Raw genomic sequence first — 25479 nt, 5'->3', positions numbered from 1 at the left:
CTGTGCTGAACCCATGCCACTTTAGACAAACACCCCAAAAATCATTCTTTGGGTTGTCCTGAGTACGGTAATACCACACATGTGCCAAAAAATTGACAGGATGGGCACACAGCAGGACTGAGAAGGGAAGGAGCGAAATTTTGCTTTTGCAGCTCCGCTTTCACACGTTTGGATTTAGAGGGTCATGTCATGTTCGCAGGGCCCATGAGGTACCAGTGCAATAGAAACCCCCAAGAAATTATACCATTTTAGAAACTACACCCCTCAAAGAATTTATCTTGGGGTGTGGTGATCATTTTAACCCCCAACATGATGGTCAAAATTTAATGCAAAGTAAATGGTGCATATTAAAAATTTAGTTTTTAGCTCAAAAATGTCATTTTAGCACCTAATATACTGTGCCCAACTAATGTCACTTCAGACAAACACCACAAAAATAATTCTTTGGGTTGTTCCGAGTACGGCAATACCACACATGTGCAAAAAATTGACAGGCTGGGCACACAGCAGGCCGGAGAAGGGACAAGCAAAATCTAGCTTTTGGAGCACCCGTTTCACTAGACTGGTGTTGGGGTGCCCCTGAGGTATCAGTACAATAGAAACCCCCGTGTAGTGACCCCATTTTAGGAAAGAGCAACCCTCAAAGAATTTATTTAGGGTTGTATGAGCATTTTAACCCATAAGATCCTGGCTCAAATGTAACACAAATTGAATGGTGTCGAGTAAAATTTGCTTTGCAATTTTTCTAAATTTGTAATTGTAGTGTCAAAAGTATTTTACCCAATTCATGCAACTGGAGGCAAACACCCCAAAAATCATCATGCAAGTTCTCCCGGTTACATGCCATTAATCTAAAAGATGGAGACAGGGCAGGGCTCGGAAGACAATGGCATTTGGAGTACTGACATTTACATTTTTTTTGGCACCATAAAACATTTGTAGATGCCCTCGGGGATCAGTACAGTAGGAACCCCTGAGAACTGACCCTATTTAAAAACTACATCGCTCCATGAATTAATCTAGGGGTGTAGTGAGCATTTTAACCCCACAGGTGGACCCCAAGGATGATGCATAATGGATAGTACAAAATATCTATTATGTCATCTTGTGCCCAGCTCCTGCCACGGGAGATAAACACCCCAAGAATCATGATGCAACCTCTCTCTTGTCCTTGTACCTAGGCACTTCAGCACTACTACGAAAGCCCCTTCTCGGGGGTTCCTCAGACTCCCACACTCGTCCCCACTAGCAGACTCCATATCGGAGGCCATATAATTATATACCTCCAATCCAGTGTATGACTTCTGGGACATGGTGGGTGTAGTACACAACCTACGCAGAACAACACAGAACAACGCCTGCCCCTCCACGCCACGCCTGCCCCTCCACGCCACGCCTGCCCCTCCACGCCACGCCTGCCCCTCCACGCCACGCCTGCCCCTCCACGCCACGCCTGCCCCTCCACGCCACGCCTGCCCCTCCACGCCACGCCTGCCCCTCCACGCCACGCCTGCCCCTCCACGCCACGCCTGCCCCTCCACGCCACGCCTGCCCCCCCACGCCACGCCTGCCCCCCCACGCCACGCCTGCCCCCCCACGCCACGCCTGCCCCCCCACGCCACGCCTGCCCCCCACGCCACGCCTGCCCCCCACGCCACGCCTGCCCCCCACGCCACGCCTGCCCCCCCACGCCACGCCTGCCCCCCCACGCCACGCCTGCCCCCCCACGCCACGCCTGCCCCCCCACGCCACGCCTGCCCCCCCACGCCACGCCTGCCCCCCCACGCCACGCCTGCCCCCCCACGCCACGCCTGCCCCCCCACGCCACGCCTGCCCCCCCCACGCCACGCCTGCCCCCCCACGCCACGCCTGCCCCCCCCACGCCACGCCTGCCCCCCCCACGCTATGCAAGTAGCGCTCCCATCCGATATATCGGATGCAGAGCGTGAAGGGGTTAATTTTTGTGTGAGTGTGTTTTTACTTTATGTCCCCCATGAGGTCATAAAAGACCCCTGGGGGACATTTTCACTTTTTTTTTTTTTTTTTTTTTTTACATTTTACTTTTTTATTTTCTATTACAAGTTAACTGAGGCATCTATAAGATCCTCAATTACAGGGTAAATACCCACCTGTCACTGGCACAGGTGATTAGAGCTGTACTGGGTCTAATTAGACCCAGCAGCTTTGATTAACCCTTTTAGACCCGGCGGTCACGTGACCGCTGACTATGGAGCCGGCGGCCGCGCCGCTCAGCTCCTCTATGCATCGCGCTCATTCAGCGCGATGCAGGGAGGATCGGAGAGGGGAGAAGCGGTAACGAACCACATCTCCCTTCTCCTTAGGGTCTCCGGGTGCCTCTGACACCGATTAGCGCGGGAGCAGCAGAAACTGCAGCGACGTCTAAAGACATTGCTGCAGACTCTAGACGTCAGCTGGTGCAGGTCCAAAGTCAGCGGGCGGTCCGAGAGGAGTTAATGCTCTGAGATAACGTCACCACTGCAGCCCCTGTACACAAACCAAGAGCTGAGCACTAGCAGAGAGGGAGGGAGAAAGGGATTAGCTTATCCTTTATTTCACTGCCCCCGCTAGTGCTTAGAAATTCCCTTTCTATTTAGTAGTAGGAGGGCCCCCAAAATCACCTTCACTGGTGGGCCCCAGGCACCCCAGTCAGACCCTGGTTTAGAGCACTTTCGAAACTTTGGAAGTTAGGTACAAGTCTGATCTTACAAGCTAGGGCATTGCGGAGAATGGTGCAGCTCTACATGAAGGATATTAGTTTAAACTGTATTCAAAAGATGATGGGCAACCAGGGCAGCGACTGGCATATCCTGGAGGCCCGCTTTGATTGGCAGATTGTAGGGGGGAGAGTTTAGTAAGCAGAAGACTGATTAGTAGAGAGGTACAGTAGTTGAGACAAGCAGACTACAAGCAGAGCAACGGTGCATTCTTGGACCATTCTTGGTGCTTTTTTGCATGTTTAACATGTATCTTGTATTATCATTTTCACAGTAGCTTACACGTCAATTCAATATTGTGACACAGCAAACTGGAACAACTAATAGACTGACTGATGACTGGCAGTCTTATACTGCACTCGATTTATCCTCCAGCATCAGATGAATCTGCTGCAGCAGAGACCGGTCTAGTTCTACTCTGCACTGGTCTAAAGTCCCACACATTAATACATATCCCTCATTGTGTAAAAGATCAATATTTTAGTAAGGTGAATAGTGATTGCTGGGGAATGGGGACTGTGCAAGGTGTGAAATAAGGTCACTGATGCAGGTAGTTAAGGTAGAATGCTAACTCATTACGGCTGCAGTCACATGTGGCATTTACATTGCTATAATTAGCAATTTTAGATCATGACTAAGGCAGCTTCTGCCGAAACGCGTTGATCAATGTACAGCTACGTGTGTCTGCATGAATTTTAAGATTTCAATAAAGGAAGTTTGATTTACTTACCAACCGTCTCCACGTATGGTACAGAGTGCTGGATCCCTATCTTGTTTCTACTATAATTAGCAGTGTTACGTCTGTACAATAATTATTAGAGATAACTGAAAATTTGTGACCCAAATATAAATAATGATATACATGGGATCCCTTGTATATGGGACATGGCCAACATAACCCACACTTATCATTTTAGTCATTTCATATATATTACAGTTGCAATGCACACCAGGCCCTTTGACACGCACAACTTTAATCTACATTCCTACGTTCCCCTTTATGGCTTCTGGTTATTCAGACTTTGCTTTAGAAAACAAATTTTTCAATAACCTACTAGGGAAAAGGAATGGTATTAGTTCTGCTATAGAGTGGCTACAAAAAGTGTCTCTACTATTTATTTATTACTAATAACAGGAATAACAGAGAAATTGCATATTTTATCGTTTCAAGTAAAGATTATTCAGAATTATTTAATAAGTATTTACCCAGCAGTAACGTCAAGAAAACAGTCAGGTCCTCTTCAAAGAGATGTCGACTTTATTGTTTATGCCTTTATATATATTATCTGTTGTAGCTGTTAAGTGCAGTTATGTGACATCAATACAAAATAGACTGCCTGTCGACTCCATAGATCAGTGACCCTGGTGACCAAATAGGTGAATGCCCATTTGTTGGAAACTGCCGTATATACTCGAGTATAAGCCTACCCAAGTATAAGCCGAGGCCCCTAATTTTACCACAAAAACCTGGTAAAACCTATATTTTGTTTACTCGAGTATAAGTTTGAGTTTTCAGCACATATTTTTGTGCTGAAAAACTAGGCTTATACTCGAGTATATAAGCCAGTGCTGCCTATATATTTGGCAGCACTTTTGCAACTGAAAAATTTACAAACCCTAATGCAAGGAAGCTGCTTAAAGTAATAGCCAAAGAACATCATTTATATATGAAACTAACATTCTGACATCCCTTTTAGCTGGTAGAGAATCCAGAGCATCACATTTGTTTGTTCTATGAAACTCTCACAATGGGCAGAAAAAAAGACCTTTTATGTGAAACTCGACAGCCTTTTAGAAATTAAGGCCATTCCATGCGACAAATTGAAGATTTCCTACAATGGTGTGTACTATTCCCTTCAGAAGAGAACGGGCTCTAACCAGAGGAGAAAGAGCAGTGGGAGACCCCGCTGTACAACTAAGCAACAAGACAAGTACATTAGAGTCTCTACTTTGAGAAACCGACACCTCAAAGGTCTTCAACTGTCCTCAACGCCACTGTCAGCCTCTACAGTGAAGAGGCGATTCCAGGATGCTGGCCTTCAGGAGAAAGGAAAACCCACACTTGAGACTGGCTATTAAAAGGAAAATATTAATATGGGCAAAAGAACAAAGACATAAGAAAAGGAATAATAATAAGGAAAAATGTGTTTTGGACACACCAATGTAATTTTTCAGGTGTTTGGATCACACAGAAGAACATTTTTGAGAAGCAGAACAACTTAAAAGATGCTGGAAGATGCCTGATGCCATCTGTCCAGCAGGGTGGAGGAAATGTGATGATCTGGGGTTGCATTGGTGCTGGATAAGTGGGAGATGTGTACAAGGTCAAAGGGATTTTGAATTAAAAAAAAAAGGCTATCACTACATTTTGCAACGCCATGCCATACCGTGTGGACAGCGCTTGATTTGAGCCAATTTTACCCTAACACAGGACACCTCCAAATTAAGCATGAACCCCATCAAGCTGTTGTGTGCAACGGTCTGCAATGCTGTAATTGCAGGAAAAAGGGCATTCTTTGATGAAAGCAAAGTTTGAAGGAGAAAATTGTTATTTCAAATGAAAAAAATTGAAACCATGTCAATGTCTTGACTGTAATCTCTATTCATTTTGCAACTTATTTTAAAAGTAAAAGTATGCGTTCTCACGGAAAACACAAAATTGTCTGGGTCACCCCAAACTTTTGAGCGGTAGTGTGAATGCACCCTGAAAAGAAGATTCTTCAAGAATTGGTTTTTCTGACAAAGCTATCAGTGCCACCCATGGATTAAACTTTTGATGTTCTTTGGATACCACTTTAAGCAGCTTCTTTGCATTACTGCTTGTAAATTTTAAAGTTGCGGTTTACCTTCAACATAATGTGCCCTATGGCCTGTGGGTGGGCAGGATATTGAACATGTGAAGTGCCAGAATGTGTAACTATATTATACTGCCTTGTCATTTAGGATTTGCAGAAAATTATCAGCAGGTATTTTTGTGTGGAAAATCCACTGGATATTACAGGAACTCCACAGATAACAATGTTACCGTGCACATGGCATAGGGTGATTTCTGAAATTGACATTAATTGTAGATAGACTCCCATATATTGTAAGAGTGTTCCTTTGACCTTTAAGTCGCAATTTCTTTATTACTGTGTAAAATGTGACAAACTGCGGGTATGGTGCCAGACCCTGTAACTTCAGACTTGGGGTTGGGCACCATCTTGGATTCGGATTGTGCAGATGAGATTTCTGTCTGTCTATGCTGTGTGGCTGTAGCCACGCCCCCTGCCTGGAGGTCAGAGACACTCACTTATCACATCCTGTCAGTACATGGTGAGCAGAGAGAGCGTCCGCAAGCTACAAGGAGATAAGTGATCCAGGGGAGGGGGGAGGCAGGCACCTGTCTGTGAGATGTAGCAGAGCCCACAGTGTAACCGTGTAAAGGTCTGCAGCCTTTGTTTGTCAGCCTCTGTGTAATGATCTCATGAATCTCATCATCTCTGATCTGTATCATCTCTCTATGTGTCAGTGTTTTCGTACAATGTCCGAAGCCAGATGAATGTGTGTGTGTGTGTGTGTATATATATCAATCTTGTACCCTGAAAATCTAACCACCTTGCCACCCCACAGAACTAAATGGATAATACAGTAATGTGCCTGCTTAGAGAGTCACTGCCCACACCCTGGGATTTTGCACTGAGCAGCGGAGGGAGAGGTAGTAGCTAAAACAGCAATAAAACTGAGTAAAATTGTAAAGTAATGGGTTAAAATGATCTTCATTGTGTTAACATCACTAGGATTGAAATATGAGAATTTTCTTTTGTGGGAAAACCCCTTTAACCAACGATATACCCCCCACACAATATGCAGATAATGCAATAAAACCCACACAAAAGAATATCGGTATGAAAAAATGTCACCCCTTCAGTACCTAACAAGTTTATAGCTTGGCCCCATTTTTTGTATACTGACATGCCTCGCTTTATATGGTTATAACTTTTGAACACTTTTACTTATCTAAGCGATTATGAGATTGTTTTCTTATTTTTGTCACATTTTGAAAATTTGCCATTTTCAAAATTCAAAATCCTTTAGTTTTCAGGCAGATAGTTTTACCACCTAAATAAGTTACTGAATAACATTTCCCATATGTCTGCTTTACATTTTCATAATATCTGGATAATTTACAAATTGAACATTTGTTTTTGTTTTTTTCCAAATTGACTATTTTGTGGATAATTACTGTCTTTAATGAAATTTTAAATATATAATATTAGAAAACCCCTTTATAGCAACCCATTTTCAAATCTGCAGTCCTCAAACTGTCAGAAACCGCTTTTAGGAAGATTGTTAACTTCTTGAGAACTTCATAGTAATGAAATCAAAATGGAGATGAAATTAAGAATAGTCAAATGTTTTCAGTAATGCATTCATTTAGCCCTAAAATTTACACATTTCCAAAAAATAAAAAGAGAAAATCCATCTGAAATTTGTTATGCAATTACTCCTGTGTACAGAGACACCCCACATATTTGTATTATAGGTGCACAGTGAGCTGTAGAAGGGAAGGAGGGCTGCCAGAATTTTGGTTTCCTTATTGGTTTCCTTTTTTTGCATTGGGGCAGGTGACAGCATTTTTTTTGGTGGGATGAGATGCATTTTCCAGTGTAACCATTTTGGGGTTACTATGTCTGATGCCTTATATACACATTTTTCTTACATTTTACTAAATCTGCTGAATAAAAGCTAATGTGTGGAAAAATCTATCATTTTTCCATCTTCCAAGTGGCATAACATTTTAATTTTTTTTAGCTATGGAGATGGTTGATGGCTTGCTTTTTGTGGGATATGTTGTACCGTATTTTTCTGACTATAAGACGCACTGGACCATAAGACGCACCTAGGTTTTAGAGGAGGAAAAATAAGAAAAAAAGTTTTTTTCCCCAAATAGTATACTAAAATATTTAATAAAGTAACAGTAAAGTAACTGGGCGATGCAGTGCAGCCATGTTCCTCTTTGGAGAGGGGCAGGGGCGATCAGCGCTCACCCGCTCCTCCTCTCCCGGACACCGCTGTCTATCTTTAGATAGAATTATGCTGGCACGTAGTCAGGGGGTCTCAAGAGTTACCATAGGTATAGGTATACGTATATGTGACAATGGTCACAAGAGCTTACAATCTATGAGGGGGAGGACACCGGAGGTGACAGTGCTTGTACAATGGTCACAAGAGCTTACAATCTATGAGGAGGAGAGGACACAGGAGGTGACAGTGCTTGTACAATGGTCACAAGGGCTTACAATCTATGAGGAGGGGACACAGGAGATGACAGTGCTTGTACAATAGCCACAAGAGCTTACAATCTATGAGTAGAATAAGGGGGCACAGGAGGTGACAGTCCTTGTACAATGGCCACAAGAGCTTACAATCTATGAGGAGGAGGGGGGCAGAGGAGGTGACAGTGCTTGTATAATGGCCACAAGAGCTTACAATCTATGAGGAGGATGAGAGGACACAGGACTTGTACAATGGCCACAAGAGCTTACAATCTATGAGGAGGATGAGGGGACACAGGAGGTGACAGTCCTTGTACAATGGCCACAAGAGCTTGGTCTGTGGGGTAAGGCACCTTCACAAGACAGAAGCCTCTACATACCAGGCAACAAGGGGTTAAGAGTGAGAGAGCAGAGACCTGGCAGAGCGCAGCCGGGTGCCCTCCATTCCTGTATTCGGACTATAAGACGCACCACAGTTTTTTCCCCATTTTCTGGGGGAAAAAAGTGCGTCTTATAGTCCAGAAAATACGGTACTTTGCAACAGTAGCATTCTGAAGTACATATGTTTTTTAACAATTCTTATTGCATTTTTTTTGTGGGATAAAATAGGTTAAAAAGTCATAATTTTTTAACATTTTTCTTTACAGTGTTAGAGTGGGTTCAATAATAATCTTTTTCAATTCTTCGGGTCGTTACAGACGCAGTGATGCTATATATGTTGGGTTTGTTTAATGATTTTAGCTTTTTTTTGCATTATATCTCTTTATATGTTTATGGGCATTTTTATTAATTTATATTTTTTAGAGAACATTATTTTTTTACTTTTTTATTAGCTCCACCATGGGACATGAATAAGCAATCATCTGGTTGTTCATGATATTACTTTGCAATACTAAAGTATCGCAGAGTATTAGCTGCACATACATAGGCTGACACTGCGCCTTTAAGATCCTTTCACAGACACAGGACAGCCTTGGGGTCCTGATCAGACCTCAGGGCTGCCATTACAGCGAGGGGGCTGATCGTGGGGGAAGAGACCCCCAGAAGGCGCTTTAAATCCTTTGGTCACAATGACTGTGACATTTAATGGATTAAACACCTGCGATCAGAGCTCTCTCCAACCGCGGGTGTTACACTGTGAGTTAGATCTGACACCCCGTGTTTTGTGCCGGCTCTCCTTAGCGTATACAGAGCGTCAAATGCACTTATCCAATTTGTTGTTGGATCCAAAAAAAAAAGAACTCCTTCTCTTAATCCTAAGTCCCAGTTTGGACACTACACCCACTTAGTATCAATGCACACTCACTTTTCTGTTTGCTATTAAATAGGTTTCAGTGCAACAAAGATGTGGCTTCAAAAATATTAATATTAATATATTGTGCCCCTCTGTAAATTAGTTTATATACTGCTCCCATTAATTAGTATACTGGGCCACCACATACATTGTATATACTGGGCTCCCCAATGAATTTTGTATATACATTTGGGCCATTTTCTTTTTGGCTCCCTTTTTACGTCTTTTACTGTGCACTTGAAATAACACTTCACTCTTTGGTTCAGTACGATCACAGGGATACTAAATTTATATAGGTTTTATTGTGTTTTAATAAATTAAAAAAAATGTAAAAATAAATTTGTTTCACCATCTTCTGAAGCTAATAACTTGTAATTTTTTGCGGGATGAACTGACATTTTATTTGCTACCATTTTCAAGACTGTATGGCCTTTTTGATCACTTTTTGTTATTTTTTAAAATTTGTTTCAAAATGGCAGGAAAAAGTGGCGTTTCGTACATTTTTGTCGCTATTTTCCGTTACGGGGTTCAACATTGGGAATCAAAGTTTTTATATTTTGACAGACTGGAAATTTTTGGAAGTGGTGATACCAAACATGTTTATGATTTTACTTGTTTACTTTTATCAGTTCTAGGGAAGGCAGGTGATTTGAACTTTTGAGTTTTGTGATAATATTACTACCATATATACTCGAGCATAAGCCGACCCGAGTATAAGCCGAGACCCCTAATTTTACCACCAAAAACTGGGAAAAACTATTGACTCGAGTATAAGCTGAGGGTGGGAAATGCATTGGTCACAGCCCCCCCCCCCCCCGTATATAGCCAGCCTGCCCCCAGTAGTATGCAGCCAGCCTGCCCCCGTGTGGTATGCAGCCAGCCTGCCCCCGTGTGGTATGCAGCCAGCCTGCCCCCGTGTGGTATGCAGCCAGCCTGCCCCCGTGTGGTATGCAGCCAGCCTGCCCCCGTGTGGTATGCAGCCAGCCTGCCCCCGTGTGGTATGCAGCCAGCCTGCCCCCGTGTGGTATGCAGCCAGCCTGCCCCCGTGTGGTATGCAGCCAGCCTGCCCCCGTGTGGTATGCAGCCAGCCTGCCCCCGTGTGGTATGCAGCCAGCCTGCCCCCGTGTGGTATGCAGCCAGCCTGCCCCCGTGTGGTATGCAGCCAGCCTGCCCTGGTAAGTATCTTGGTGCGTCTGATCCAGGGATCCAACCCTATGTACAGTAAAGTAAAATTGGGACCACGCACTCCAATGGGTTTTAACATGCATTTAATGTCTTCAAAGTGATAGATTAGAGCAGTAATTCTTGTGTGACGTTTCGGCCACAAGGGCCTTTCTCAAACACTGTAAATCGAACATATATACAACTTCAATATTGACATGAAATATACAAGTGGATATAAGGTACATATATACATAAGTACATAATAGTGGAAAAATCCAAGGAACATCAATACAATATCCATGTAGTCAGTTCAACGTGGTAGTAGTCTAAGATTCTCAGAGCCAGGATTCATCAACAAATGTAGTTCACATCATTACATGATACTAGTAAGACAACAGGGTATGAGAGTGAACAAAGTTGTGCAGACAAATACCAGTAGTATCTAAAATCAAAGAAAACCGGTTAATGCTCACCAAAAGCTGTCTACCAAAGAGTATCTGGGTGCTGGCGCTTAGTATTGTGCTTGCTGCACACAGGAGGATGCGCTAGTGACTCTGTGTGTGAGCTGACGATTTAAACAGGAAGTCCCTCCCCCAGGGGGCGGGGTCGGATGATGCGAACAATGTGTCAGGTCTGATCCAATTGCCTCCTATGTAAGGAGATGCGACAGATTAGGCGCACGTGAATATGTGTTGCATCAAAAGTGTCGCACGCGAGGACAGCTATTTAGTAGAGAGATAAGAATGAGCTCATGTAATCTAGGTATGTAGGGACTGGATCCATGTCAGATAATAGGATGGTGTATTATCACAGTTATCACTCTATGTGTAGAATCTTACCCATCAGTGTATAGGAGGGAATTAGCGTCTATGTGGAAAGAAATAAAGAGTAATGTTATTATGGAAAAATGAAATGACACACAATACATGAAAAACAGGATCATAACATAACATCTCAAATGAAGCTATGTATGTCATATTCCCGGTTGAGTCCCCGCAGTTCCAGTGTTTGTAGCGTGTGGATCCAGTATGCCTCTCGTTTCTTAAGCAACTGGATCCTATTGCCACCTCGCCTTGGAGGTGGTACATGTTCAATCACCTGGAATTTAAGTTGTGCCACATTATGGTGCATGGCATGGAAATGTGCCGGTAGGGGTAGTAGTAGATTTTTATTCCGTATGGTGGACTTGTGCTGTCCAATCCGTTCCTTAACGCTCTGTGTTGTCTCACCCACATATAGAAGTCCGCAGGGGCATTTGATTAGATAAACAGCAAAGTTAGTATGGCATGTGAAGTAGTCCTTTATGAGAAATCTTTTCCCAGTTTGAGGGTGAAAAAAGCCCTCACCCTTCTGGACATTCGAGCATTGCATGCAGTCAAGGCATGGAAAGGTGCCTTTACGGGGAGATCTTAAGAATTGTTGTCTCGGTACCCTCGAGCTTGAGCTAATGTCTGCTTTAATCAGTCTATCCCTAAGGTTTTGGGGACGACGTCTGCATGGATGTAGGGGGATCCTAAATTCGTCAATTTGTGGAAAGGCTTTGGTAAGTATATGCCAATGGCCTCTGAGGATGTTAAGTATCTTATTGGATGTGGGGTTAAAGGTGTGTACAAATGGAATACGTTTCATTTTAGGTTGTTTATTCCTGTTATGTAACCCTGATTCCTGTAGGTTCCGTTGTATGATACTCTCAGGGTAACCCCCTGATCTAAAGCGTTCTGCCATTTCATCCAATCTTTTAGTACATATGTTGGGATCTGACACCAGTCGTCTAACTCTAGTGAACGAGCAGACCCCCATCTACGTGCATCCGCACTAGAGATCTCGGATTACGGACTTAGAGCTCATATATGCCTCCAAGGTCCTATGCTCCAGTGGAAACCTATATACAACTGGTTACTAGAGACAAATTCAGACATGACTTTCAGCTAGGACATTACAGAACCAATTCCAACATGAGTGCATTAGACCACCAAGCCCTTAGAACTCTTACTGACAATAAGAATTTAGTAATCAAACCAGCCGACAAGGGGGGAGCATTAGTCATTATGGACAGACACGACTATATAAATGAAGCCCTAAGACAGCTGAACGATACTGAGGTGTACACTAGGATCCCTGGGGACCCAGTCTTTAGGATCAGAGACAAAATACAATCTATCCTGAGACACTACTTACAATGAGGAACAATTGATGACCACACTGCCAGATTTCTTTCTAACCCCATCCAGTTACCCCGGTGTTCTATACACTGCCTAAGATACATAAGACACTCGACAAACCACCGGGCAGGCCCATTGTGGCCTCTACAGATTCTATTCTGTCCCCACTATCAATTATATTAGAGAAAGTTCTTACCCCACTTATCAAAGAAACACACTCATTCTTACTGGACACGTCCGCATTTCTGGAGCTCACCGGCTCCCTGAGGAACATAACACAAGACTGCCTCCTGGTGAGCTGGGACATAGAAAGCCTGTATACCTCTATACAGAATGATATGGGTATACAGGCGGTAGCAGACCTACTCGACAAATATAACTTTGAACCCACACAAAAAGCCTTCTATCTGGACATACTTACATCTAGTCTTGGGAGAAAACTACTTTATTTTTCAAGATCAGTTTTTCGTGCAATGCCAGGAACGGCTATGGGCTCCAATATGGCCCCCCCCCATATGCAAATTGCTACATGGATGCATTTGAAACCCAGTATATATACACCAATCGACTGTTCATACAACACTCCATTGTTTGGAAACGTTACATTGATGACATCTTCTGCATATGGGGGGGGGACGTTGGAGTCCCTACTCTCATTTCATCAACACATCAATTCCATATTTCCTGAACTTAAATTCACTCTTCAATACAGCCAAACTGAGATCAGTTTCCTAGACACCATGGTCTCTAAGAACCAGGAGGGTTCTCTTCAAACTGACATTTTCCGCAAAACCACGGATCGCAACAGTTTGTTGCACTTCACTAGCTGTTGCCCTTCAGCCACACTTAACTCTATTCCCAAGTCACAGTTCACTAGAATTAGATGACTGGTGTCAGATCCCAACATACGTACTAAAAGATTTGATGAAATGGCAGGGTTACAGAACAGGAATAAACAACCTAAAATGAAATGTATTCCATTTGTACACACCTTTCACCCCACATCCAATAAGATACTTAACATCCTCAGAGGCCATTGGCACATACTTACCAAAGCCTTTCCACAAATTGACGAATTTAGGGCCCCCCTACTTCCATGCAGACGTTGTCCCCAAAACCTTAGGGGTAGACTGATTAAAGCAGACATTGGCTTAAGCTCGAGGGTACCGAGACAACAATTCTTAAGATCTCCCCGTAAAGGCACCTTTCCATGCCTTGACTGCATGCAATGCTCAAATGTCCAGAAGGGTGAGGGCTTTTTTCACCCTCACACTGGGAAAAGTTTTCTCATAAAGGACTACTTCACATGCCGTACTAACTTTGCTGTTTATCTAATCAAATGCCCCTGCGGACTTCGGGCGTTAAGGAACGGATTGGACAGCACAAGTCCACCATACGGAATAAAAATCTACTACTACCCCTACCGGCACATTTTCATGCCATGCACCATAATCTGGCACAACTTAAATTCTAGGTGATTGAACCTGTACCACCTCCAAGGCGAGGTGGCAATAGGATCCAGTTGCTTAAGAAACGAGAGGCATACTGGATCCACATGCTACAAACACTGGAGCCTGCCAGCCCCCATGTGGTATACAGCCTGCCAGCCCCCATGTGGTATACAGCCTGCCAGCCCCCATGGGGTATACAGCCTGCCAGCCCCCATGGGGTATACAGCCTGCCAGCCCCCATGGGGTATACAGCCTGCCAGCCCCCATGGGGTATACAGCCAGCCTGCCAGCCCCCATGGGGTATACAGCCAGCCTGCCAGCCCCCATGGGGTATACAGCCAGCCTGCCAGCCCCCATGGGGTATACAGCCAGCCTGCCAGCCCCCATGGGGTATACAGCCAGCCTGCCAGCCCCCATGGGGTATACAGCCAGCCTGCCAGCCCCCATGAGGTATACAGCCAGCCTGCCAGCCCCCATGAGGTATACAGCCAGCCTGCCAGCCCCCATGGGGTATACAGCCAGCCTGCCAGCCCCCATGGGGTATACAGCCAGCCTGCCAGCCCCCATGGGGTATACAGCCAGCCTGCCAGCCCCCATGGGGTATACAGCCAGCCTGCCAGCCCCCATGGGGTATACAGCCAGCCTGCCAGCCCCCATGGGGTATACAGCCAGCCTGCCAGCCCCCATGGGGTATACAGCCAGCCTGCCAGCCCCCATGGGGTATACAGCCAGCCTGCCAGCCCCCATGGGGTATACAGCCAGCCTGCCAGCCCCCATGGGGTATACAGCCAGCCTGCCAGCCCCCATGGGGTATACAGCCAGCCTGCCAGCCCCCATGGGGTATACAGCCAGCCTGCCAGCCCCCATGGGGTATACAGCCTGCTAGCCCCCAGCACTTAAAAATAACTTATATACTCACCATCCGATGTTGGCGCGGCTCCCCGATGTCAGCGCGGCTTTCCGATGTGGGCGCGTCCCGTCTTCTTTCTTCTCCGTGGCTCCTCTTCTTTCTTCTGTTATGGACGCGGCCATGTTTTCTTCCAGCAGGCACATACTATGACGCACATATATGCACATATATGCGTCGGCCAGGAAGAAAACATGGTCGCGTCCATGACAGAAGAAAGAAGAGGAGCCGCGGAGAAGAAAGAAGACGGGACGCGCCGACATCGGGAAGCCGCGCTGTCATCGGGGAGCAGTATACAAGTATATAAGTTTGATTTTTTTATTTATAAGTGGGTAATTTTTTATTCTTTAAGTGGGTTAATACTCGTGTATAAGTGGAGGGGGCGTTTTTCAGCACATTTTTTGTGCTGAAGAACTTGGCTTATACACGAGTATATACGGTACTTTACAGTTTTTTGGGTTTTTTTTTCTATTTTATTTCTTGTCTTTCTTTGTGTTGTTTCAATCATGTCCTGTCCTGAGGCTCCATTTGGCCAGAGCAAATGGCTGAAGGGGCACATTTCTTTTTACAACCAGCCTGGAAGAGGCACTGGGAAGTGTGTCTCTAACACCCCAGGGAGTCTCTGTTTGATCAGAGGAACATGGTTTTCCTAAGTGGTGGAATTGACACCTTAGGCGAGTGTGTGGTTCAGGAAGGGGGATGAAAGAAGCAGCAGACTGTGGTTTTTTTCCCTCCAAAACTTTTTCCCTGTCCATAAATGGGACATAATTCATAATTATGGGTCCCCAGTTACACAGGACAGTTATGGGGTCTAGATACACTACTGGAGCGAGAATTGGAATGTTAGCTCCAGGGGGAAGTCAGCCAATAGCAGAACACCCCTGATATTAGGCTTGGACACCCCGAGTTTGGTATGGGGTTAATGGGAATAAGGTACCTGGTTGATTGGAAGCAATGGCAAAATTGTGGCCATCTTCCAATCAAAAGTTATGGGGTTTTAACAAAACCCCAGACCCAGAAAGTACTTGATGGGAGGGGGATAGAAAAACTCCCCCTCATAATGACATCACAGCCAGGGGTGGGGGTCAAAATTCCCCTGGGTTTTAATTGGTAAAGCAGCCACATGGCTTTGGTTCAGTTCTGAGGATTCTATCACACTAGAAAACTGGATCGCTGTCTATGCCTTGTCCTCGGGCCAAAGAATTTCCTCCTATAGCAAGAGTTTTTTGTTTCCTTTTTTCCCTGTTTGTAAATATCGTATGTGTATTGTTTTTTAACAATGCAGTGTGCTGTATTTATTTTGTACGTATATTAAAGAGTTTTTTTAATAAGTCTCTTCTTGTAGCCTTAAAGAATCTGAGTCTCCAAAGGGAATTACGATACCAGAGGTCATTTTTAGCATAGTCCATGTAGTAAGCGATTGCATGTTCTATGTGAATTTATCATTTTAATATAGTGAGTGCATGTGCTGTGTAATCATCAGGGTGCATTGTCTGTGTGGTTGAGGTGCCTACGGTCTTCTTTGCGTAAGTAACTCATGGGTGATGACAGTGGATTGACTGGGTGCAGAGATTGCGTGGAGTAAATTTAGCGTTGGGATGCCATTTTGTGAAAGTGGCCGGAGCTTAAGGGCTAATTTCTGGGACTCCATAGAGTAGGTATCAATGTGTGTGAACTCCGGTGAGTGGGGTTTGTGACAGGTTTTATTAATTTTTTTCACTTTTTTAATATATTTCTTTAGTTATTTTTCAGCCCCACCCCCTAGGGTACTTTAACCGTAGCTTGTCTGATTGATCCTATCATATACTGTATGGCAGTATATGGGGATTTTCCACATCCTCTATTACAATGTGCAAATCGCACATTGTAATAGATCATCTGGAATTAAACAGCCCTGAAGACGTCATGAGGAGCGATGATCGAAACAAAGATGATTGCGCCCACGTGCCATCAACTTTTAACTGCCACCGGTGGCTTCGCCACATCTGCGTGTTTGCTCTCAGTGACTCTGATGCTCCCAGGCACAATGATGCTTTCCCACTACCTGATTTCATAGTGACTGAGGTAGAATTATGGAGCGGGAAGTGTCCTGAGGATGCAGTTGGTCTGGGACAGACTTCTTGGATTGTCCTGCTGAATCTAGAATAGTTGGAGGTATGAGGTATTTGCAATTCATGTTTTATTTATCCTCCATTGTGTTATTTTTTTTCTGGTTTGAAAACCAGTTTTCCTTTACATGCAAATGACCCTCAGGCTTCATAATATAATATATGGAGCACATTCAATTTTGTAGAGGGGATCTTTACATGGAATTTACCGAGTAGAGGTTCTCTTTATATTCATATGAAATGGAAGTAACACAGAGCCCTGTGTGTTACTCGTGTATTTAGGTTACCCAGGGCAGGTACTTGTCAGAGCCTGAGTGGAGATGATTTAGTTGCCATTTATTTAACATTCCTGCCGCCTTCCAAGTTTTCCTGGTTCATATTCACATCAAGTGGAAAGTTCATTCCTGGATTTTATTGTCAGTACAGTATAACATTCATCATTGTTTGCTTTTCCTCATTAGAGAAAAGAATTAAAGAATTAAATGCAGAAGTGTTATGGCAATATTAAGATCTGCTTTAAAGCTCAGGAATAAAATACCCATATCGTTATTAAATAGGCAATCCAGGAATAAGCATAATTCCTATTAAAATATAAACTAATATGTAATTAGTTATAACAAATGTTGCTGTGGACATACACTATTATAAATAATTAAAATGCTACTGGCCCTTTAGTCAGTCCTGTGACTTTGTCCCAGTGGAGGAGACACAGGACAGAAGATGGCCGCTGGCCACATGTCCACATCACATGTCCTGCACCTGCCTGGACAGGTCACAACATCACTATATTTGGCTGTAGTCAGTTGGTTGCAGCACATTTAGTGCGGCCAGTGTTGTGGTGAGACGTCATCCCAGTGAGGAAATGTGCAGTGATGGCAGTTACACACATCATTACTATGGTAACAGAGCAGGTCAGTCATCAGTTGTGTAGTGGCATATGAGGTTGGGGGAATTGTGACATTTGTGTCCAAACCTTCTGTCACTCATTGTCCTCATTGTAAAGGTATTAGTGATGGTGTACAAATTATATTTTTTTACCATTAACTTATATTGTTCTTTATCTTTTCTGATGGAATGGAGTTTTGGAGCCAGTATATGGTTAACTACACCATCTCCACCGCTCACTATTTTTAAGGCATCACGTGTTAACTTTCGTTATCTACTCTTCTTTTATGCGACTGATATTACAATATGGTTCACATATCAGCTTTATATCATGTTTTGGTCAAAGTTAATATGGGTGGCCATTTGCATTATTATGCTTTTTACAGATTACAGCTTTTTGGGATGCCCTTATGGAATCCCTGTTATCGATATGATTATAGGGGTCCACCTATATCGGGATTTTGTCTCGCCATTTAAAAGGGGTTGACTCTATTCTGACTAGATATATGATCTCAAAAACATTGTGATACACACACACATCGCTATTTAAACTCTTATTTAATACACTATTTTGCATATCGGCAATATCATGTACCACTCGGGATTGGCTGTAGAGGAGCAAGGGGTATCGCTAAGACAAGTGATGGGAGTTATTCATATATTTGAAAAGGACACTGGGAGGAGCAGTTTCCCAAGGGTAGGGGGGAAACTGCTCCTTTCCAGCCACTCCCAGGTGACGAGTGCCTAGTCGCATAGCACATGGTATTGAAAGGTACAATATAACATATCTTTTTTTCTGTAAAACCCAATTTTTTTAATACAAAAACAATATGGCAGTGTATGTACTATGCTCTGTGTGGACTGGGGGAGTGCTAAAAGTGGGTCTCCTGGTGACGGGTTCCCTTTAAGAGGACTATAGGTGAGTATCTGTAGTTTAATTTTACTTTAGTTTAAGGGTAGTTTTCTTTTCTTTTAACATCAAGGGCTTGATAAATTCTCCCCTTATCTTTTATCATTTCAATAGTGCTGAAAGTCTCCTGAAGTGTTAACCATTGTTTAAGAATGGATAAATGCGTTCCTTTACTTTCATATAGAGCGCTCTAGGGAACAGTAAAACTAGAAAACTCTTAAATGTCCTAGATGGAGTTTGATTCTGTCATCAAGATTAGATTAGAGTTTATGGGAATGTTGTATTAGATTGTACATGTTATGGGACACATCCACTATTATTGCCTAAAGTCTTACTTTCTTGACATATTTAGATATTGAACTATATATATCTACCTATCTATCTCTATCTATCTCTTATTCATATACTGTTTTTGGCCATCAAAACGTTGGGAAAAAATTACATTTTTTGCTACTTTTTAGTGCTAGAAAATCACAATTGCCTTTTCACTCCATTGAAAAATAGTGACTTAAACATAGAAGCATGGCTAATGCAACTCCATGAATAACCAGATTTGTGACTTGCGATTTTTATTTTTTTTAAATTGCAGAAAAAGTCACAAAGTAACTTTCCCTCCTGGCATATGTGCTGCAATTTTAATTAAAAAAAAAAAAAAAAAGGTTGCAGACACTGCTGACCAACTTCTTAGCCAAAGCCACTGAGCAGAGCTCCAAAGGCAGTCATAGAAATGTCCCAAGGAGGGGGGCGGAGCTGACCGCTGCACAAGATGGCAGCTTAGATCAGGAGCTCCGTGCGCCTAACAAAGGAGACTCTCAGCTATCTGGGTAATAACGGCTGGATGATGGTGAAATACGGAGGAAGCTGTCCAGGAAACAACCGAGGACACTCCGGTTTGCCGATATCAAGTGGGCATAAAGCAGGAAAGGAAAAAAGTGGTCTGGAGTCCCCCGCCGCCACGAGGCCCAAGATGGCGCCGAATCACTCACCAGAGTCAGAAGCATCGGAACACTCTGATGCAACATCAGAACCTGAAACTGCCGGGCCGTCCTTGCTAGAATTCTCAAAAGAGGTTCTGCACAAAACCATCACAGCAGCACTAGTTCCGGTGATGAAAGAACTTACGGAGATTAAAACAGAAGTACGCCATGTGGGGCACAGAGTGGAGGCACTCGAGTCCGGTCAGGAAGAGCTGGTAAACTTTGCAGAAGCGGTGAGAGCAAAAATGCATGCCAAAGATAACCAACTGAACCATACCCTTCTATTGCTGGAAGATCAAGAGAATCGGAGCCGGCGAAAAAATATTCGGCTGAAAGGCCTACCTGAAAGCTGGGCCTCGGACGCGCTGCCGCGCATCATGAAGCAGATCTTCTCCACTCTACTGGGCGCAGATCGCGCCGAGAAGGTAACAATAGAGAGAGTCCATAGGGCTCTCAGGCCTAAGCCAGCGCCATCAGACCCACCTAGAGACATAGTGTGTGGGCTATTAAGCTATGTGGATACAGTGGCAATCCTAAGTAAAGCTAGAGAAAATGGCGACCTACAATATGAAGGGGCCAAGATTGCCTTGTACCAGGACTTAGTTTCTTCCACTTTGGCAAAACGCCGTCTACTCAGGCCGCTACTCACTAAGCTCAGGGAGCTGAACATGCAATACAAATGGCTTTTTCCCTTTTGGTCTTCAATTTACCAAAGGAAGCAGGCACATTGTGATCAGACACCCAAGAGACTTAGAGATGGCTTGGAAGATCTTGGATATAGATCCCATCGTTATCCCCTCGTGGCTCCCAGCAGCAGATGAAATTGACCTCCCATCTCTAACATCGTGCACGCCATGGCAAGTGGTGGCACCACCGAAACCGGCCAGAGAGAAGAAGAGAGGGGCCAGGAGGGAGAACACCTGATCCCATAAAGAATAAGGGACTCTCCCTCTGCTTATATTGTGTTCTATCACGGTGTATCCTTGATAATTCATATTTGATAGTGTATTCGAGTGTTAAAGTGGCTGATGGGCCACATAGTTTTTATCTTTGGTTTACTGTTTAGAAGTTCGAACATGGGCCCGCAGTTGGCAATTCTGCATTGGCGGCTTCAGCAAGTTCTGCTTGCATAGCCCACATTAGTTAGATCACTTCTTATCTATAGTTACATACCTGCTAAAAGGGAAAAATAATCATAATAAACCCAGATCTTAGCACTTAAGAAGCTACTTCATATAGAGTCTCCGCCCGAACAAATTCGGCGCACCTTCTTTTTTAGAAGTAGTACCCCCAGCGCACACAGGCGCACTGGCGATGACTACGCTGTGCACCCTCCAAAAGTGGGGGTCACGGCGCGTTAGCACTATGAACCACACCACACTGGTTTTTCTGTTTATTGTTTCTACTTATGTTATCAATGTCGTGTACTTTATCACCTATGTTTATTCATATGTTCCTGCCACAAGAAGAGAAAGACAAGTGTGTAAAGGCTAAAAATCCAGTAAACTTTATTAAATTCACAAACAATAACTAAAGTGTCCTATATGCAAGATTAAAAACATTTAAAAAGTGTGCAAATACACATCCATATACAGCTAGGTGGGTCAAAGCCTGATAACCAGGACCCACCTACGGCCACAGATCACAAGAAGGTATGTGAATGCAAATTCCTCACAACAAATGAAAAAGAGGCCCTGACCACCATGCCTATACTCTGTCCAAAGAGAATATACTATACAGTTCAGGTACTCACAAGACCAAAGTCCCTGTTAGTGATGTCGCTGGCCAAAGGTCAATTGCCAATGCAGAGGAAAGCTGGGAACAATGGTAGTCCCATAGAATTAAGGCAGGGATGGTCACACAGGTATGGAGCAGAGGAGAGCCCAAAAAATGGTCAAATAGTTGTGTATGGGTCCCAAGTGGGAGGAGGAAATGCCAAGTCACAGAACTGTGGCCGAAGGCACCCCACGCGTTCCGTCGCCTGATTGCGACTTCCTCAGGGGTCACTTACCCCTGAGGAAGTCGCAATCAGGCGACGGAACGCGTGGGGTGCCTTCGGCCACAGTTCTGTGACTTGGCATTTCCTCCTCCCACTTGGGACCCATACACAACTATTTGACCATTTTTTGGGCTCTGCTCTGCTCCATACCTGTGTGACCATCCCTGCCTTAATTCTATGGGACTACCATTGTTCCCAGCTTTCCTCTGCATTGGCAATTGACCTTTGGCCAGCGACATCACTAACAGGGACTTTGGTCTTGTGAGTACCTGAACTGTATAGTATATTCTCTTTGGACAGAGTATAGGCATGGTGGTCAGGGCCTCTTTTTCATTTGTTGTGAGGAATTTGCATTCACATACCTTCTTGTGATCTGTGGCCGTAGGTGGGTCCTGGTTATCAGGCTTTGACCCACCTAGCTGTATATGGATGTGTATTTGCACACTTTTTAAATGTTTTTAATCTTGCATATAGGACACTTTAGTTATTGTTTGTGAATTTAATAAAGTTTACTGGATTTTTAGCCTTTACACACTTGTCTTTCTCTTCTTGTGGCATTAGCTCTTCCCTTAGTGTGTTGGCATTTGTTATACCTATTGTACTAGTGCATGTTCCACATTGTTTGGTTGAATATTCATATGTTCCTATTATCACCTTCCCTCTCCCACCTCTCCCATCCCCCACTTTCCTAGCTCTTTCCTTACCCCAGGTGGCTAGCTTTAGTATGGAGTCCTGGATCGAGCCCTCCAAAGAAGCACTCCCTAGCCGTGAGTTTAGAAAAAGATGGCAACTATAACCATTACATCTTGGAACCTAAAGGGGTTGAACTCTCCTGGTAAGAGATCCCAGCTCTTTCTCCTGTTGCGAAGCCTAAAAACTGAAGTGGTCTTTCTTCAAGAGACCCACTTTAAGGAAAATAAGATACCTAAGTTACCACTCTCACAGTATAACCAATGGTTTCATAGTAGTTCTCCCTCCGCAGCTTCCAGAGGGGTCTCAATTGGACTACACAAAGATATTCCATTTGTATTAAAAGATGTGTATAGAGATGCAGAAGGAAGGTTAATCTTAGTGAAGGGAGTTATAGGGGTGTTATATACACGCTAGTATCAGCATATGCCCCTAACAAAGGTCAATGCTCCTGGATTTGTAACACCTTAGAAAAGATAAAAATGTTCACAGAGGGCGTATTGGTGCTAGGAGGTGACTTGAACGTGGCAGTGAACCCATTAGAGGATTCATCCACTGGACACTCAGCGTGCTCCTTCAGAGCGCTAAGGAGCTTGAAGAACGCACTGGGGGATTTATCACTAATAGACGCATGGCGGGTCTTACACCCGGGGGATAGAGCATATACTTTTCATTCCATTCCACACAAAACATGGCAGAGACTGGACTATTTTTTTGTACAATCAGACCGAATAAGGCAAATTTTGTCGGCGGAGATAGGTCCTAGCACTATTTCGGATCACGCACCTCTCTCAATGACTCTTTTGATGCCGCACTTACCGGTAAAAGAGTGGACGTGGCGCTTGAATGAAACCTTACTGGGTGATGAAGCTCTAGTGCGTGAGCTCCAAAATAAGATGGCTGACTCTTTTGCCGACAACACCAACTCCGGATTAGATCCGATAGCTTTGTGGGAAGGACAGAAAGTATTAGCCAGAGGTTACCTTATGGAAATGGGTGCTAGAGTGAAGAAAAAGAGGAATGCATTGACTGAGGGTCTGCTCAAAAAAATATCGGAGCTGGAGCGCTTACAAAAACGCTCTAGGGCCTTGCAAGTGGAGGAAGACCTTCGCAAAGCAAGGGACCAACTGAAGGATGCACTTAATATCAAAGTTGCTAAAATATACCTTAAGGCAAAACATAGATTTTACGCTCATGGGGACAAGTGTAGTAGAACCATGTCTTCCCTACTGGAAAAAGCTCAAGCACGTACCTATATATCCACTATTCAGACACCACTTGGGGCTAAAGTGCAAAAAACAGAAGATATTGCCGAAGTCTTTCACAGCTTTTACGCAGACCTATACGACCTGAGGAAGCAGGAGACTGACCAAGCCAAAAAAGATAGGTTAGCGGACATTCAGGGGTTCTTAAGTAACGTTCAATTACCACAGCTGTCTGAGCCAGACTGGGACTCCTTAACAAGACCGGTCACAGAGGAGGAACTGGAAAAAATTATCAACAAAGTCCCCAGTGGGAAAAGTCCTGGCCCAGATGGATTCACTATTCTTTATTACAAAAAGCTAAAAACACTATTATTACCGCATCTAGCCAATGTATGTAATGCCCTCCTCCAGGGTCATAAAGCACCCCCCTCAATGCTAGCAGCCCACATCACCATTTTGCATAAAGCAGGTAAAGACCCGGAGCAGCCAGGGAGTTATCGACCCATTTCGCTGCTTAACATTGACTTAAAAATTTGGGCCAAACTGTTAGCACACAGATTGATGCCGCTGTTACCCCGACTCATCTCGGCGGATCAAGCAGGGTTTGTTAAAGGGAGAGAGGGGAAGGACAATGTGGCAAGATTATTAAAAGCAATACATCTTGCCAAAGCTCGCAAATCACCCCTCATCCTTCTCGGCACTGATGCCGAGAAGGCTTTCGACAGAGTCGACTGGGTGTTTATGAGAGAAACACTTCTGAAGTTTAGCTTCCCCCCCAGTTTCGTAGAGGCAATTTTTTCACTATATAGCGAACCGTCTGCGCGAATAAGGGTAAACGGGGTGCTTTCGTCACCTTTCTCTATTAAGAATGGAACGAGGCAGGGTTGCCCCCTGTCCCCTTCCTTGTTCATTCTGTGCCTAGAGGCACTTATCCAATTTGTGAGACAAGACCAGCGCATTCAAGGGATTAAGTGGGGGCCCACCTCTTGTCAGCTAGCGGCCTTCGCGGACGATCTAATATTTTTAGTCACGAATCCGGCAGAGGCATTACCGATATTATGTGGCCACTTTGACTACTTTAACCATCTAGCGAATTTTAAAGTTAATATGGGGAAATCGGAAATATTAAACATCTCTGTACCTGAGTCGCAGGCTCAAAAAATCAAACCAACTACACCCTTTATGTGGCAGAAAAGTGCCGTTACCTATTTAGGGGTGAAACTATCCAGTGACATGGGCGCCTTGTATAAATTAAATTTCCAACCATTGATATCTAAGATAAAACAACTACTGACAGATTATAACCTCCCAAACATTTCATGGATGGGTAGGAAGAATGTGTTGAAAGCATACATACTGCCTAAAATCTTATACCCTCTACTGATGCTTCCTATTACTGTGCCTGGTAAATTCTTCGAAGAAGTTAGGAAATTATTCTCAACATTTTTATGCCGTGGCAAACGTCCCAGACTGGCTCATACACTGTTAATGAGGAAAAAATGGAATGGGGGGTTAGGCTTGCCGGACGTGAGACACTACTATTGGGCAGCTCAGGCATCAAGAGGCATAGCTCTGCGATCCTCGATCCAGCAAGACACTTTCCACCCGGCACTGGGATACAAGGAGAAGGCCTTGATACTAGGGGGGGCCTGGATACCTCCACCGTGGGGTCAAAATCTAGACAGTTTAGATAAGTCGACGAGACATATTCTCCAGATGTGGCACACTGTAAAT

The 25479-nt window shown here is 44.1% G+C and overlaps 1 protein-coding gene across 5 annotated transcripts in view; it reads left to right on the top strand.

Moving 5' to 3' along the window:
• FUZ (fuzzy planar cell polarity protein) overlaps positions 1-25479 on the top strand; it is a 111829-nt gene that overhangs the window by 14964 nt on the left and 71386 nt on the right. The window contains exon 1 of one of the 5 annotated variants that reach the window (XM_072110309.1): positions 22578-22685. The exons of the other annotated variants lie outside the window; for them this stretch is intronic. The gene's annotated coding sequence lies outside the window, so the exon portion shown is untranslated. Of the gene's footprint in view, positions 1-22577; positions 22686-25479 lie in introns of those variants that run through there. 5 annotated transcript variants of the gene reach the window in all.

Source organism: Engystomops pustulosus, chromosome 6, assembly GCF_040894005.1.
Source record: "Engystomops pustulosus chromosome 6, aEngPut4.maternal, whole genome shotgun sequence".
NCBI lineage: Eukaryota > Metazoa > Chordata > Amphibia > Anura > Leptodactylidae > Engystomops > Engystomops pustulosus.
The sequence above is the reverse complement of the archived record's forward strand: the minus strand, read 5'-3'. Positions and strand labels throughout refer to the sequence as shown.